The sequence below is a fragment of the Homalodisca vitripennis genome, chromosome 8 (assembly GCF_021130785.1).
Source record: "Homalodisca vitripennis isolate AUS2020 chromosome 8, UT_GWSS_2.1, whole genome shotgun sequence".
NCBI lineage: Eukaryota > Metazoa > Arthropoda > Insecta > Hemiptera > Cicadellidae > Homalodisca > Homalodisca vitripennis.
In genome coordinates this window covers 111,148,023-111,161,505 of record NC_060214.1, presented here as the reverse complement: position 1 = coordinate 111,161,505, position 13,483 = coordinate 111,148,023, and the positions used below count along the sequence as shown (strand labels likewise).

The 13,483-nt window shown below is 34.7% G+C and overlaps 1 protein-coding gene across 4 annotated transcripts in view; it reads right to left on the bottom strand.

Moving 5' to 3' along the window:
• LOC124367892 (diacylglycerol lipase-beta-like) overlaps positions 1-10,718 on the bottom strand; it is a 107,574-nt gene extending 96,856 nt beyond the window's left edge. The window contains exon 1 of one of the 4 annotated variants that reach the window (XM_046825084.1): positions 10,464-10,718. The gene's annotated coding sequence lies outside the window, so the exon portion shown is untranslated. The remainder of the gene's footprint in view (positions 1-10,463) is intronic. The other 3 variants (XM_046825085.1, XM_046825086.1, XM_046825087.1) reach the window with 3 other exon arrangements.
• Between the last annotated feature and the right edge of the window lie 2,765 nt (positions 10,719-13,483).

Below are 13,483 nucleotides of genomic sequence, written 5' to 3'. Positions count from 1 at the left end.
GAACAGAATGTGCCTGTCATTTCTCTTCTCGGTCGGAGCAACGATGGCGTGGGCACGGCGCTACAGACCACACGCTCTACTAAGTTGTTGAAAATAGTGACGTTTATAGCTTGTGAACTTGGAAGGAAAGCATTTGGTGTGTGAAACATTAGTACTGTACGGGATATATTAATAGAGGAAGTAGTTTCTTTCGGAGAGTTGCTATTTAATTGTTTTAATTTGAATATCAATACAGAATATCAAGTAGATAATTCTTTTTAAAGTTCTGGAATGTAAAATATTTTACCGGACGCTATATAGCTTGTTATTAGATATTGTATGAAACCTTGCATAGCTCGTTAGATATTGTATAAAACCTTATATAGCTTGTTAGATATTGTATGAAACCCTGTATAGCTCGTTAAATATTCTATTAAACTCTATATAGCTTCTTAGATATTGTATGAAACCCGATATAGCTCGTTAGACATTGTATAAATCCCTATATAGCTCGTTAGATATTGTATGAATCCCTATATAGCTCGTTAGATATTGTATAAATCCCTATATAGCTCGTTAGATATGGTTTGAAGCCCTGTATAGCTCGTTAGATATTGTATGAATCCCTATATAGCTCGTTAGATATTGTTTGAAACCGTATATAGCTCCTCGTTAGATATTGTATGAAACCCTTTTGATGGGCAATGAATACGAAATAAATAATATTTGCTATCGATATGTTACAGAAAATTCACGGTAAAAGAGTAATAACTGAGATTTTTGCGATGTCAAATATAAAAAAAAAACTTAAAACAAGGAAAAGTTCTTTGTTGTCAATTACGAAATATTTTTGACAAGGTAAAATTTCTACTTTTAAAAATATTACATACTTTTACGAAAATAAAGCTTAATGAAGCATTACAATATTGGTTTCTTTTCATGTCAACTTTTTTAGCACCCTTGCTTTTTACAGGATTTTTAATGGTTCACCTTTCTGATGATCATTATTGATTTTTACAGGTGAAGTTACTATTTATTTTATTAACTGTACAATATTTATTACACAAATTCGATAGTTTTTTTGATCATTATTGATTTTTTGATATTGGCAAAATAAGACAGCACACATGCCTTTAGGAATTATCTCTCAGAATTTATAAATCATTTCTAAAGGTATGGAAACCGTAAGGTTGGTTTGATTTTGATCAAATCGGGCATGTATGTCTAATTTTTAATTTCCCAGAAGCATTTGTATTTATCATTTAAGACATTACTGTTCCAATAAAATATTTGTGTGCTTTGGTGCCCGATATAAGTAGATATAGGGTTATCATAAATATGTTACTAGTAGTGCTAAAATTAAAGTTACCCTTAACGGGTGGTGCTCATGTGATCTGAATGTATGTACTACCTTGAGGGATATTTTTCTTTTTCGCTAGAAGTGCTGGGTGGCGCCACTGAAGCTTGCACTGATGACCAGGGGCATTTCCGATCGGTACTTTCCCAACCTCGGGTCACATGCCAGACCGTCCAACGTGATCTGACGTCGGAAAAGGACGATCATGTCAGGACCCTAGTAAAATTGACGTCAGGGCTTCCAAACACGTTTAAAGCTTGATTGCCAAAACGACGTAATACAATATGAAATACAGTGTATTGTATTGGTATAGGTAAGTGTTGTAACACAGCCGGCTATGGATGAGTTCACTTTGCCCAAGAACGTATCCAGGAAAAAATTTAGGGGGTCCAGACAACTAATATTTTCGCGTAGTGGACAGAGTAAAGTCCTATTTTGTTCCTTAAAAGGTTCTTCGCCCGTTTCTTTGTTGAGAACGATCTTTCAGCAGCACATGTCAGTAATACTGAATTATTTTAATAATAATAACAATAGTTTCCTAAAACAGTAATTTAAAGAAATTGAAAATTTGAAGGGGGGTCCAGACCCCTTGGACCTTCTCGCTGCTACTTCCCAGAGTTTTCATTAACCTATTTGAGTTGTAAATTCTTTAATCTTTTCAAGGTGAAAACAGAAATGAGCCAATTTGCGATTGAGTTGGAAGTGAAGGAGATAGATTGTACCTCTCGAAATTGAAAAATGCGCTCGTAAGTTGGTAATTCTGAAAAGTATTACTAAAGAACTCACTCATAATTTTTGAACGTTCAATTAGTCAGCTTTGCCTTAAGCTTCCACCCTAACGACCCAATCAACCATCATAAAAAACTGTACGTACAAGTTGAATTAAAAACCAACTGGAACCCTTGATTTTGAACGTACTTGCAAGAGATTTAACGCTCTGCTGGAAGGAGCTAGTAAAGGACTTGCAATGAACAATAACCCCCCCCCCCCTTCAGGCCTAATTAGAAATGGAGTAAAGGAGATGTAAAAACAACCTGTCAGAATAATTCTTCAGTGGTTATGTGAAAAATATACTAATGCATGTAACAGAAAGAATGTTCTATATTTCAACACAATTTGAGTGTAACTACTGCAGTGATAAAGAGTAAACGTGACTTTTAGCGAGTAACGCAGTTTAATGTTGAGAAACAAAACTCAGTTTGAAACTAGACTCCGCACGTCGCATCGGTCACTAAACGTTGCCAGCGTACGATAAATGTCACTTTTCGCGTTCTATTGCGGACGTCATGAGGATAGCGGGGGCGGCCGCTAATTTGGCACGAGTCGCCGCTCTGGCTGTGCGACAAGACAATTGTGCGTAAACTCAACCTGGTTACACACTGATTGACAACTGTTTCTACATCAACAAACCTAACCTAACCTAAACTAAACTAAACTAAACTAACCTGACCTGGCTTAGCCTACCCTAACCTAGCCTAAACTAAACTAACCTAGCTTAGCCTACCCTAAACTAAACTAAACTAACCTAACCCAGCTTAGCCTACCCTAACCTAACCTAAACTAAACTAACCTAACCTAGCTTAGCCTAACCTAACTAACATAACATAACATAACCTAACCTAACCTAACCTAGCCTAAACTATACTAAACTAACCTGACCTGCTTAGCCTACCCTAACCTAGCCTAAACTAAACTAACCTAGCTTAGCCTACCTAAACTAAACTAACCTAACCTAGCTTAGCCTACCCTAACCTAGCCTAACCTAACCTAAACTAACCTAACCTAGCTTAGTCTACCCTAACCTAGCCTAACCTAACCTAACCTACCCTAACCTAGCCTAACATAATCTAACCTAAACTTACCTAACCTAACCTAACCTAAATAACGGTATTTCCCATCTCTCTATTTCCCATAAGGGACTGGGCATCTCCGTTATGAGGTACACTTGGCGCGAAACAACCCGATGAACCACAACGCAAAGGGCGCTGTAGGGAGGAGGCACAGCTAGGGTCAGAGGAAGCCGATACGCCCTTTCTCTGACCCTAGGAAGCGTCGTGTTACAGAATGTGGCAATAGTCAGGAGACAGAAACAACTACGCAAACTTCGGAAAGGACAATGAGTCAATGTCATCTTGAGGAACTTATATCTTGTGGAGGTGGGATTCCTACGGCAACCCCAAATCATCCGCGCTTCGTTATCAGTACGGAAAACAAAGCATCAAAGACAAGAGTCCAAAACTTTAGTCCTCACTGTGGTACGCCTAGATGTGAGTACGAAAACGTAAACTCTGTAGAACTTTCCTTTGAAGTAAATACATAAGCAAACACATTCCAATTTCATTGTTCCTCTCCAAATGGACCTCGCAGAAACCCCGAATGGAAACTTCAGTAGGACAATAAAAAAAGAGTCCTGCCTAGTTATCACGGATTTCTTCACAACTTTCAACTTCTACCCCCCCCCCCCATTAAATATGACATTACAATCACAATTCCTGGGGAATAGATCCCAACTAACTTCATTCTCTTCCCTTCTTTCCCTTAGCTAACTCGCCAATGGCGTAGTGTAGCGGGTACAACGGCTATCGCAAGATAACCAGATCAAGCAACGTCGAGCGTGGCTGCTGCTTGGATGGGTGACCGTTGAGCGATCCTGTCCTTGCAAGCAACCCGCCTGCCCGCCCATTGGTGATGGTTCGGAAGTCACCTTTAAGCCGTTTGTTCCGAGGTTAAGTGTTAGAGAGGGCTTCTTAGCCCTAACTTGGCCTGGTAAAATAAGACATCTTTACTATACTTACAAATGAGAAAAACAATTTAAAAAGGGTCAAAGATTAAATTAATTCTACTTCAAATTCACTTTACTAAATGGTTGGAATAGTCACTTTATATTTTATAAGTAGTTAAAAATTGGTATGTATAGACGACATTATAAATAGGACCTTCAAACGTTCGAGTATGCAATAACAACAAGTTCTGGCCTGCAGCAATGAACAATATTGGTTGCGGTGACATTCTAATGAACACCAACCCGAGTAAGTCATTGTTGTGCGTCAACATAAAGGACGGGTTCTTTCTTTTGACCGAGGAGCACAATGCTCGACAGCCCCGAACTAATTTGCCTTACCCCCCCCCCCCCACAACACACCTGCCCTTCCACCTGTGTATTCACACTGTTTCCGTTTCCTTCCTTGTGCCCTACCCCCCAGCGACACTGGCTCGGGTTACCTCTGCGGATATTCAAATGAGTCTTAGAGGAAACCAACTAAACTGACAAATTACACCGTGTACAAAAAAACATTTTGTATTACGTCTATACATTGGTAATTATAAATGTTTAGTAAGAATGGAAAGACGCTGTTAAGCATCATCAAACGGACAAATGTGATATGAGTGATACATTCAATGAATGCGGGTGTTCTACATAGTCTTTTCAATATTAAGTGGGCACATTTCAGATAGGGTAATTCAATAAATGCAAATTTATGGCAAAGGGGGCACAGGAACATTTTAAAACGCAGTGCGATCTATATGTAGAAATGGGATTAAATCATAGTTCCATTGAATAAATCTCGTAATACGGTTTTATAGTACAGATATTAATTAAGAAAGTTTGTTAATATTTTAGATAAATTTCGCGTCAAGACTTAATATCCAAAATTATATTTTCATAGCAAATTTAGTTTAGTAATTTTTTTGGAAATGACACTAAATGGTACTAAGAGCGTACCTTTTATTTTGTTTAGTTTATTTTTATTGAGATTTTAAAACACATACACCAGTATTGCCAACATTAACTCTACGTCCAAAATTGTAGGAAAGAACACGAAACTGGCAACGAAAAAGCACTGAATTTGCAAAGAAATACATAAATAATCTCAAATAAATAATAAATAGTCTCATTGTCTCATCAGGTCCAGCTCCACTGTGCTTAGAGATCGTGTCTATCACATCGTAGTGCACTCAATTGTGTACCTGATGAGACAATGAGACTACCACTTCACCTAAACATAAGTGTCTCTGACGTCGAAACGATGTAAATGTTTCGTTTTGAGGTTTTTTCGTCGTCGACTTTCTTTGGATCTCTCCAGATTCCAGGAGTCAAGTCTGAGACAGCGTCAGATAACCAGACACTGCCATAAAAGGAAGGTGAACTGGAGCGAAACCAAAAATTAAATTGAATCAACCCTTCCTTCCCACCATAGCTACGTTATGTACAACAACTTATAATGATCTCTTACTAAATATAACTCATAATTCAACTATTTGTTATCAATTCCAATTCATCGTTCTACAATTTTTAATAGGTCCTTTACTGTTCAGGCATGTCGCCTTTGGAACGCTCTCCCCGATGATATCAGATGTATTGAGGACCGTGCTGGTTTCGGGGCGGGGGTTAGGGGCTTGCTGCTGGGGGCCTGTGGGGGTGACGGGTGGTGCTGCTTGTTGCGGTCATGTGGTCAATCGGTGTGTTAGAGTGATTGAATGTGCCTTGCTTCTTGCTCTTCATTTTGAATTATCTTGTATTTATCATAAAATGTATCAAGTTTTTCTTTTGTATTTTAAGTATTCATTTAAATATATAGATTTTTTTCTTTAAGATAATTTAATTTTGTATAGGTTAAGCAGTTTTGTTTTTTCTATTTAAAGAATAAGTTAATAATTTACCACAAATGTATAAACTATTGTTTATTTACTGTATACAATATGAGGTTGAGTGGTAGAGAGGGCTTGATAGCCCTAACTCCGCCTCTATAATAAAGGCATTTTTCATTTCATTTTCTTTATTAATGAGTTCCATTAAATAGTTTTTTTTTTTTTTACAATCGGAATGCTTTATCCTGCGGGTAGAAGGAACCACCAGTGGGAAATTCCGTTACGTTGATTACTGCTATGGGTAGATTGACTATGACAGTACACCACAGGTACGGCTTCGGCAAGGGTCCTGGTCCTGGTGGGAGAGAAAAATCTACCAATCACCAACCTCCAGCTGGATCACTGAACCACATCACTAGTTTACGCTAGTTCTACTGCTGACCGTTGGAATGTGATACCATTATAGGCTCTTCGTATTCAAGACTAGTCCTGCATGGTTCTCCAAGGCCTAGTCAGAGCAGAAGCTCTAACGTTCAAGGTCACTGGTTTTTCTTGGAAGGTCTCCCTCGAGAACCTCTTTATCTAATATTAAAATTATACCAGTAATAGGATTGCTGAAGTGTTTACTCACGAGTTGGGTTCTAATGGGCAGGAAGAATAGCACTGCGCTTGTCTGAGTCACAGACAATCACGTAATTCTTTATTGTAACAGAAACATAACTTGCAGATCACGAAGCGTAATTAACTGTATTGTATCACTGAACGATGGCAAATGTTCGGAAAATCCTGTTTCCTTCATAACTGCATTGTTATTCAGGAGCTACCCCCCCCTCCCCCGCAAAATTTGTAAAGGAACCCACTGATATCGGGAGTCTCCACCAGATTTTAAAACAAAAACATTTTTCTTAATTTTGTAACAAAACAAAACTGATGTGGGTGTTTAAAAAAGCCGCAGTCTTACATGTTTAGACTTGACTTAACTTTAGTCACAATACAAAAATCGTAAAAGGCTCTCCTCGAAATGTGTGTCCGGCTGTTTTATTGTATCACAAAGAAACAAAATTTAATTTACCTTTTTTTATTTACATAAACAAATCTGGCTTTGTCACAAATAACCGCCAGCCTGTATAAGATAGACCAATTTATTATTTCCAGGATTCATTCTTCTCTAGCACTTTTCTCTGAAAGGGTTGTCATCTTTTGGCTTATCATCTCAGGAATCCGGGTTATTCGAATATCGTTTCAGGAATGGGATTTTCACACGTTGACAAATAATAATTTGAGTCTAGTCCAAAGTAATATGATAAACGGTTAGGGGTTAGATGTTGCACATACGAAAAATAGATTTTCACGAGTGAACACTCTCATCTCGCGTTGGATTCGGTTCTCTTACAATCTCTACAGTGAGGCAAATGACTTATGACGATACTGACATTTGGAAATTGTAAGTTTGACATCCATAAATGGGATACATTTAAGATTAGTCTTGAGCAGCAATTCCAGACAAGCAGATACATAAAAAAGCCTTAATTATCTCCTTAATTACTAGTTACGACTGACATTTACTTAGGAAGTGTTTTAATCGATAGCCTAAAACCGAACCACGAAGATTCCAGCCTCGCTGGATTAGGTGGTCAGTGAAATTGAGAAAGGGTCACTACCATCGTCTAGCTTACAGAAACGTGTTCATGACGTTTGACGGCGAGTATGGATCGCGAGAGCGGAAATTTCCGTCACTTGACAACCGGATCGACACTCGATATCCGAGTGACGGGTTCCTCACCGTGACCAAACTGAAGTCAGTTCCGGTCTTAGATACTGAAGGAAGCAGAGTCAAACCGTGCAGTGAAGACCGGAGATTGAGATCTTCCTCATGGACTTCAGCCAGAAACACTTCACAGGTAATCGGATGCTGCAGGAAGAACAACTATTCTCATGGTGAAGGAATCCAAGTTGGATAGACACTCTTGACCCATGGATCAGTAAGGCGAGTGGAGATTTTCGATCATCACCAAGAATTTTGAACTGAAAACTATATTTACAACTAGTCATGTACACGAATGTGTTTACAATCGAATGGGAGTAGTTGTATCTGAATTAACTCTCTTAAAACGATTAACATTCTTCGAGTCGAGACTGTTCATTCTAAAGCCTTAAATCTCTTATGCCTTTTCATTCGATTATTCACAGTCATATCTATATAATTTTTGGTGTAATACAATACACAGCTATACAACAGCAAATCATCAATTTCCTGTAGAACTCAAGTTAGTTCTCTCAGTCTATAAACGCTAAAAAAAGCCACACGCTCTGCAAATGTAATCTCCCGCCGCGCCGCAGTGATTTAGACTCAAGTATTCTCTTATCTTAATACCTGCTATTACAGTTTTTGAGAACATTTCTTGTTATACCAATTCTAGACAATTGTTAGTCAGGAATTTCAATGAAAACGGTTGATACGTTGCGTCAGAATTCGGAAAAGGTTTTTAATGAATTATTATTTTTACCGAATTGTCAATGTTTACTATTTTGTGATCCAGAAAGATTCTAAAGTGAAATGTAACACTTTGATAAGTTATACTTAGAAGAGATTTTAACTTGCTTTTACTGTATGGGTTTTGTTCTCCATAACCAATTTAATATCGTCCAACCTTATCGTCTTCTGAGCTTTATCTCGACTTATCTGTATTCCAGGTCCTATCATTCTATCCTTGCGCTATTTTACAGTTATATCTGTTACATTTACGATGAACGGATTCCACAGTTCCACAACATTTGCGCACAGTTCTAAACTAAACAGACTGCCTTAGCACTCCAATAAACTTTACTGATCATCTTCTCTATTTTAACAACAGAATCAGGAATTTTAATACAGCTGTGTTATAGAAGAAAGGAAATGCTACAATGTTTTCGAGTACCCTGTGTACATACCGGAGACGGAAGCAAGAGCTTCTTGCTGGTCAATTTTATTTTTTTCAATACTTTAATATATACATTTATGTTGACTCCAATTCGGAAACAAGCAAAAATTGCCTGCAAAAGGAAAACGTAAAAAACTATAGATGCATCGTTTCTTTAGCACCTAAAGAATCGTATAGGTATCAAATTAATTTTAATGCACTAGTTTAGTTGTATTGAACATGCTGGGAAACCGGAACATGCACGGTCTCCCAGACGATCTATTCATAACCACAGTTGAAGACATCGCTAAAATAATCTGCACCCTCTGCTACGAACTTTAAAAAATCTACGATAGTCATAAATATATTGTACTAGATATTTCCATCATAATTGAAAAAATCGTACACTATAACTAAATAAACTCTGACTAGCATTAGATGTGGATAAAAAGTAATTAATTTTATTCAATCCACGAATTTAAAGAAATTTCAAGCCATACCTCAATATACGCTATTTATAAAATATGTATATATGAGGAAATAAAAAAGTTATAGTTTTAATTATTTACTCTGTAGAGTTACGTTTATGTGGATGTGGTAATGATTTAAATATGTAATATATACCGGTATGTATATATATGTATATATATATATATATATATATATATATATATATATATATATATATAGTCTTATTATTAAAGTTGTATGTAAATAATGTAAAATATGTTTATAAGCCTTGATCAAAAACACAAATTTAAGTAATTAATTGGTTGATTATCTTCAGTTTTATCCTAAGCAATATAATTATTTTCCTTCCTCTCCCTAAGAAAAAAAAAAAAAAAAAAATTATTCTAAATATATTAACGTGAAATTAAATGACTATGTTATCTCTAATCCATAGAAAAAAATACTTGTGCAATCTTCTTTTAGTTCCTTTACAAAATCACTGGTAAATATTGTATTATTTTTGTCAGGTATAAATATTTTAATAAGCCTTAACCAACAATACAAATCCAAACAAGTGATAAGTTACTTATATCCAGTTTTATCTTAAGTAATATAAGTTCAAAGTACGGTAGCCTGAATTTATATAATGTGTGTTAACTGTAATCAATTGAAATTCGTGCAACCTTCCCTTAATTATTTAACAAAATCAGTTGTCAATATTGTAAAAAGTGTTACGAAGTTGAATTGATAAACCACTTAAACAGAAAAAAGTACATTTGCATAAACTATGTTAAATTATTTCTGGACGTCATTTACATATGCATACCAACAGTATGGATAACAAGTATTTTAAGATTAAAAAATACAGATTTCCAAAATAGATTAGTTTACAAGTTCCAAAACAAATACATAACAACAAAGTCTCAGCCTTTAAAGTAATTTGCTAGTCGATTGGAGGTTACTATAGTAAAGAATGAATAATATATGAGCGTTAAATCTTTGTAGTATGTTTCTCTAGGCATCGATAAATTGCTACAAGTTAACCAACAAAGAAGTAATGTACGTGACTTGAAACTTTTTATAGGTTGAACAAATTATAAGAAAAAATGTCTGCTAAAGTGTTTTACACAGAAACCAACACTTATTAACCTAAACAGTAAACAGTAAATGTAAACAAACAGATTTACCTTCAATAAACAAAGACGTCTAAGTCAGTTTTTATCCATTTACAGAATTGTTCATCACATATCAACAGTTGATAGAAGTTCAGGATAAATAAAATCCTAACAAAATAGTTAACTGATAGTAAACCCGTTATTTATTTCGATGACAGCACTAAACTTCGATCATAACCTCTACTTCACTACTGCAACTGATTACGCGCGAACGCGAACTGAAGTACAATAAACTGACGGACGACAGAACCGTCAGTTATGGTAGTGGTACCCCTGTAGACCAGCTGTTTCTTCCACTGCTAGCAGCGACCTCTCTTCTCAAGTCTGCCAACCTTGCTCTACTAACATTCCCAAAAATACATTGTCGCAGATATTTTTAGACCATTGATGTCTGTTTTATCTTATAGTTTAAATTTAAAATCGCCATTCACTAAATTTATCTCTTCTGTGTTTTACTCCAATGAATTCCGTGTATTATTAATGGCATTCTGCATATCAATAGATATTTTCTTCTTCAACCGAATTGGTGTTATTTTTTTTACTTATATATTAGAGAAACACGTTCAGGTTATTATAAAAAAATAAAATTGTTTAAAATCACGTAATTGAAATAGTAGATGAAGACAAAATATTGTGTTACTTTTTTATCTATTTTAAATTTATTTCGTCTTTGCTATGTTAAATCAACTGAGATATAATTTAAAATATTTTGGTTCTACGTAACTATAGAGAGAGTATTTTAGCCTCCTACAAATTATGTGATTAAACTAAAAAATATTAAAATATAATAGTATTAGAAAAAATAAACTAAAACATTTTGAAGCCAGTATTAATAGTGTAAAGGTTACACTATTTACTTTACCCCATACAATGCACAGGCGTATGTATTGTGATAACCTAAAGCCAAACCAATGGGGGTATACATTTTAGGATGATAAGTGTCTTTTGCTAAAATAACCACCACCTGTGAATGTATATGTAAGTATGAGCAGTGCCCAAACAATTAGGCAAATTTGACTAAATATTTCATTCAGGTTTAGAATGTACTTTTGAAGTAAATAAATAGTTTTATATTTTATTTTGGTGTTTTATTTCTAAGTTAATATATTTTTTATTAAAGGAATAAACCAAGTTACAATAAACGTTGTATTTTTAGCTCACTAGGCACTTAACAAATTCTAAAACCTCAATTTCTTTAAAGAAAGGCTTTTCTATAGTTATATGATTAAATTTTTATTTTTGGTAGATGAAATTTAACATTTGAGGAAAAAACTAAATAAATGTCTGATTGTAACTGATTATTGCATACTAATTAATTCTGTCATAATTTAAGAATAACATACCCTAAAAACATTTTTATTAACATATTCTATACATGTATTTTAGATATCTAACTAAACATGATTTTTATCTAATACTTAAAATATTTAATATTCAAAATTCTTTTTACAAATAGTGTTTAATTGTAATGTGTGTAAAAAATTTACTAACTCTATAAAGACCTAAATTATGATACAACAATACAGAGAAAGGACAAACTACAAACAATGGAAATAAGTTTTTGGCATAGCAGACAAAATGACCGCATCTTTACCCCTCTCCAATTGCAGAAGTTCAATGGTTTTGAATCTCTGCTGAGTTAGAAAATTTTCTTAAATTCTCTTTAGTTTCCAAATAGCTTTAATGTCCTGATCTCTGACCAGAAAGTGTTAAAAGTGTCTCTTCCTTGTACTTTATAATTTTTAAAAACATTATTTCGATGTCCTGTGGATCAGTATATGTGTTCCTCAGGGTTCACTCTTGAGAATAATACTCTTTGTTCTTAGCTTTTTCAATTACCTAAACAATTGTATCAATAAGAATGAAGTTTATCTATTTGCAGATGCTACCTCACTCCTGGTAAGTACTCCTAATAAATCAGACCTAGGAGTAAAGATTTTTGTTGAGTAAAATGATTTTCTTAATGGTTTTTCTGAGAACATTATATTTGTAATTCTTATTATAGACTAGTAGAGGCAAATGTAATCACAGTTTTTTCATGTGTATAATGTTCTTTCCAACAAACATTCTAGTTGATGTGAATGTTGAGTTTTGCTTCAGTTGATCTTTCTCTTAATAGAGCATTTGGAATCTTAGCCTGTTACAGACTTGCCTCCAAGAATCTGGTTATATTCGGCTGAAGAGATCAAAATAAATTTGGCGACTATGAAGCTCAAAATGAAATTTTTACAAAATATAGTGTAATCTAGGTGAAAAGGTCATCTCATTATCTCATCAGGTGCACAATTGAAAGCACTGTGATGTTTTAGACACAATATCTAAGGATGATGGAGAAACAAAGTTTTCTACACATAATGTAGCTATTGTGGAAAGGATTTATTCAACGTGAATGTTGAGTTTGGCTCCAGTTTACCTTCCTCTTAGTAGAGCGTCTGGAATCTGATGCCTAAAACATCATAGTGCATTTAATTGTGCACCCAATAAGATAATGAAATGACCTTTTCGCCTAGATTACACTATATTTTGTAATCTATGTGTCTCTAATGTAAAACAATGTAAAAAGTTCATTTTGAGATTCTTCATCACCAACTTTTTTTCGATCTCTTCAAACGAATACAACTCCAGATTCCAGGAGTCAAGTCTACGACAGTGTCAGATTTCAGACGTTGCATTAAGAGGAAGGTGAACTAAAGTTAAACTCAACAATCACATTAAATCAACCCTTCCACCCATAACTACGTTATTCTAGTTGATATTGCTGCATACATACAAGATTGTAATTGGAGACTAAAAATTCTATGCTTTATCGTTTATAAAATCTATCTTTAATACAAAAACATGAAAGAGTAAGATTAGTAGAAACTAATATATTAAGAAAGCTGTTTTTTAAGGATCTTTCCATTTGATATGAACAAAAAATTAAATATGAGAATAAGAAAATTAAATTAAAATTGTAATCAATTAAATAAAAATGTAGTATTGATTAGGCTACCAGATTGAATTAAGCTTTAAATTACAAACTTTATAAGTTC